At 36.3% G+C, this 4,160-nt stretch overlaps 1 long non-coding RNA gene across 1 annotated transcript; it reads right to left on the bottom strand.

The window, feature by feature from the left end:
- Window positions 1-833: 833 nt before the first annotated feature.
- On the bottom strand, window positions 834-3,108 carry LOC145611032 (uncharacterized). Its single transcript, XR_014106317.1, has 2 exons — window positions 2,771-3,108; window positions 834-1,195 (listed from the first exon to the last, which is right to left on the bottom strand). It is a non-coding gene; the product is annotated as an uncharacterized LOC145611032 (long non-coding RNA).
- Window positions 3,109-4,160: the final 1,052 nt, after the last annotated feature.

Genomic DNA, 4,160 nt, shown 5'->3' with positions numbered 1-4,160 from the left:
ATGTTAAAAAGTGTTAGCACGGCAGAAAGTTTGGAGTATTTTTTGCACCCAGGGTACAAAGGCTTTTTGGAAGCCTCCGATAGTAATTCAAACACATCACTTTCGACATTATGCAACATCTCATCCACGTCATTATCCTCGACCTCATCCACTGGATGATCCTCAGCTCCATCCTCACCACTATCAATAACATATTCATCATTCTCCCATTCCTCGTCCACATGAATCTCATTGCTTTTATCATGCACATCATTCCCATCAAGATCCTCACTATACTCTCCACTTTCACCATGCCAAATCCACACATGGTATTTAAGTCTAAACCCACGACAAAGTACATGATCTCTAATGATTTCAACACTATTGACCACCTTCACATTATTACAATCAACACAAGGACAGTATAGGCCTTCCTCACCAATTTTGTGCTGATAAGATAAAGCCGTCTCGCAAAACTCTTGAACCCCATTCCAAAAATCCATTGTATCACGTCTACCATACATCCAACCACGATCCTTTCCCATTTAGTAAAGTGTCTCTAAACATATATAGCAACATATTATCAATAATGTACAATTGCTACATATCTTATGTAAATCAACTTCAAGTACACATCATGAATATACCATTCATATAGTGAACAAATGCATGTTTCCAAAGTGTCCTTATCACTCCAACCTAACCCATCCTTGAATGTCTACTCTCACTAGTGAATGTATGTCAACTTTCCAATTTTAAGGAAAATCCGGCAGCACTTCCCCCCAGTTCTCCAAGTACAAGATGTAGATAATTACTTACCCACATATGTACCCAGAGAACATGGAGAAGAAATGGACAGCCAAGATGTTCCTTAAAATCGAAAAAAGACATACATTCACCACCTAAGTGAGAGTAAACATTCAAGAACAGTCCCAACCGGGGACTATTCAAGACTTTCTCCTAATGAGAAAGCCTTGAACGGGTATCTAGGCATATGATGATGCAAACATTCAACATATTATTGTAATTATTTATTATTAAACAAGACACAACTTGTAATATCATGAACAAACTTTTATCAAATAGATAAATAGAAAGAAATATATATAGCTCCATAAAGTTTATAGTTCATAACAATATAGCAAGTATAATGGATGTAATGTCTCGAACTTCCCACTTGAATAGCTAATAAACTTGTGCTTCACTACATATGAATCTACAAAAATAAAAAATAAAACAACAAAATAAAAGTTAGTAATTTTGTCAAGAACTATAAAACAACCTAAAATTACATCAACGCTTGCTATATTTATGTATTTTAAAGGTACTAATTAAGCCAACCAAATTATGAGGTAATATAACTCTGAATCCCTACTAAAGCTTCTGATAAACCCGGGTATCTCATCAACGCTTCAACCATAAAAAATCTAGGTTCAAAGGAAATACAACAGTAAGCAACAACAAAAAAAAAAAACAAAGCCTTGTATGGGTTGGTTACATGAAAAACTATCTCATTTGGTCATCCACAAAGATTCACTTCCTCCAATCAATTCATCCTTGAAGATTATTATCATGAATCTGCTCTACCCTAGTCAACACTTGACAAAGAAACTCACGATCTGCAGCCTCATTATCAAGGGAGCTCTTGTAAAAATATCAATTTTCATTTTACACTGACCACCCAGCACACACATTATACTCCATCATGTGTTAATAACTAAGTGTAACATATTAACATAAAACTCCTTATTGTCTTGGTCTCATATGGTTCATGTAGAAGAGCTATGGACTAACTAAAGAAAAAGGCACTTGTGTACAATAACTTAATATCTATGGATTTCATCTTCTCATCCGATTCTATCTCCATTCTAAACCACGTCCACAAGGATTCTGGCACCAAATATAACCATTTTATAACATTATATAATATGCAATGTACAAATATTTCAAATCAGTGTTTAATTTTTCTCTTCGTTTATTGTACAAACCTGCTCTCTTTATCTCTCCTCAACTGCTTAAAAATATCAAATGTAAATATATTTCCCTATGCTCTCTCTTTCTTCTTCTATAATATGCATATAAATATATGTAAAAATAAAAACCGGAGCCATAATATTCATCCCAAAGAAAGAACACTTTCTATCATTGGAAGCTCTTCTAGAAACCAAGTCTCTTAGATCACTTGAAATCCTTATATCAAGGTTGTAAGAGCAAGTCAACACTTCTAAATGCATGGTAGATTCCATTGCTTAATAAAATGGTAAGGTGTCTGACTTGGATTTGGTATACGTTTAATTTTTTTATCAATAAAAGAATATAACTTGTGAATCTAAGAACAGCTCAAGGATTGAAGAGAAACTAGACTGAACAAGAATTTTGTGCCGCAAAGTGAAGCAACATGTGTAGAATATAGAGTATATTTGGTACTACTTTACAACAGGGCCAGGAAGATGTAGGCTTGATCCCATAATTTACTGGAGTTACTCACACTGAAGGTCTGGGAGTTGCTTCTCCAAATCATAAAACAGCAGCATTCATCATAGTATCATACATTTTATACTTGAAGCATTCATCAAACATCCAACAACAAAAGAAAGCCAGAAATTCAGAAAAAATTCCGAAAAATAAACCAAAAAATTATAAAAAAAAAAGCCAGAAAATTCCGAAAAATAAACCAAAAAATTACCTAATTCATGAACAATTAATCAATTTCTTGCAAGTTTAAGGTGCATTCTCTCAACTTTTAACCCTACCAACAACAAAAAAAACCCAGAAATTCATAAAAAATTACCAGAAAATTAAGCCTAAATTTCGGACGGTGGCTGTGGGATGGTGGTGCGGTGGCTGTGGCGTCAGTGCTGACAGGTGGTGGACGGACCACGCACCTGGTCAGTGGTGGAGGAAGCTCCCTCGAAAATTCAAAAATTCGAATTTTGCTCCTCCCCGTGGCTGCTTGCTGCTTTGCTCAGTGGTGGAGGAGGTTCGGAGGGAGTGCGGAGGTGGTGGATGGTGGTGCGGTGGCTGTGGCGTCACTGGTGGTAGGGTTTGGATGCAATTAGATTTTGTTGTTGCTGCGGCTCGAAGGTTTGGTCGAAATAAAACAGTGAAGCTAATAAGAGAATGGGGAAAGAGAAGAATAAGGGGCGCAGTTTTGTATTTTTTTAAATATTGCCACCGGTTCAAAACCGGTGGCCTTAATCATTATTGCCATGGGTTCGGTCGAACCGGTGGCAATACTATTTGCCTTCTGCGCGGCCATTTTTTAAACCACCGGTTTACAAAAACCGGTGGCCTTTAAGCGTTGGCCATGTCAATTTTTCTACTAGTGGTTGATTTTTGGTATTGGATTTTTGTAACACCCTAGAAATTCCTTTCTTTAAAAATACCTATTTTGCCCTGTTTAAAACTTTAAATAGGAATATCTAAGATATTACCGCCACCGTGAAAACGACTAAGGCAATTATCAAATACACACAGCGGAAGACTATCTTTAAAAACATTCAAAACCTGTCAACTTAAAAAGTCAACTAAACGAAATTAAAGTAAAGTCAAACCCAAGGCAATAAAGTAAAATAAAAACGGATCGTCGTAGGGCCAAAGTAAAGACAAGGCCAACAAAAACACAAACACACACAATCAACAAAGCTGGGTACATAAGTGTATTTAAACACAATGTAGGGAATATTTCAAGTAGTACCCCAAACTTGAACCCCACTGTGATCATACACTAAAACATGGTGGCGTCCAAAGGGAAGGAAGCTAGAGCAAAAGAGTCGCCAACGAGTTTTAGGAACTTGTAAACCGTTCACAGGGTGAAGGTTACACCCCTTAACGATCCAGGAGATCGTCAAATCCAATAGGTCTGGAATAACCATGTCTGGAAGTTTGGGGATGAAGGTACAAAGCCAACCTAAAAGAGATTGAACCTGCTCTAATAATAGGCCTCTACTTTATTCTGATCGTATTCATGTGCGCTTTCTGACTAACATGCAATCATTAGGTTTACCCTAAACCTGTTTATCTATGTTGGTTGAATATTAATGCACAAACAAAACTATTATTGGCGATCAGTTGAATTATAATCATATTAACCCTAAACAAGATTATTAATTATCTTATTAGGCGTGATTACAAGTACCAATTCCCTTTAAACATGCATAAAAGGCGTGATCAAGCAATAA

The sequence above is a fragment of the Chenopodium album genome, chromosome 3 (assembly GCF_948465745.1).
Source record: "Chenopodium album chromosome 3, dcCheAlbu1.1, whole genome shotgun sequence".
NCBI classification, from domain to species: Eukaryota; Viridiplantae; Streptophyta; class Magnoliopsida; order Caryophyllales; family Amaranthaceae; genus Chenopodium; species Chenopodium album.
The sequence above is the reverse complement of the archived record's forward strand: the minus strand, read 5'-3'. Positions and strand labels throughout refer to the sequence as shown.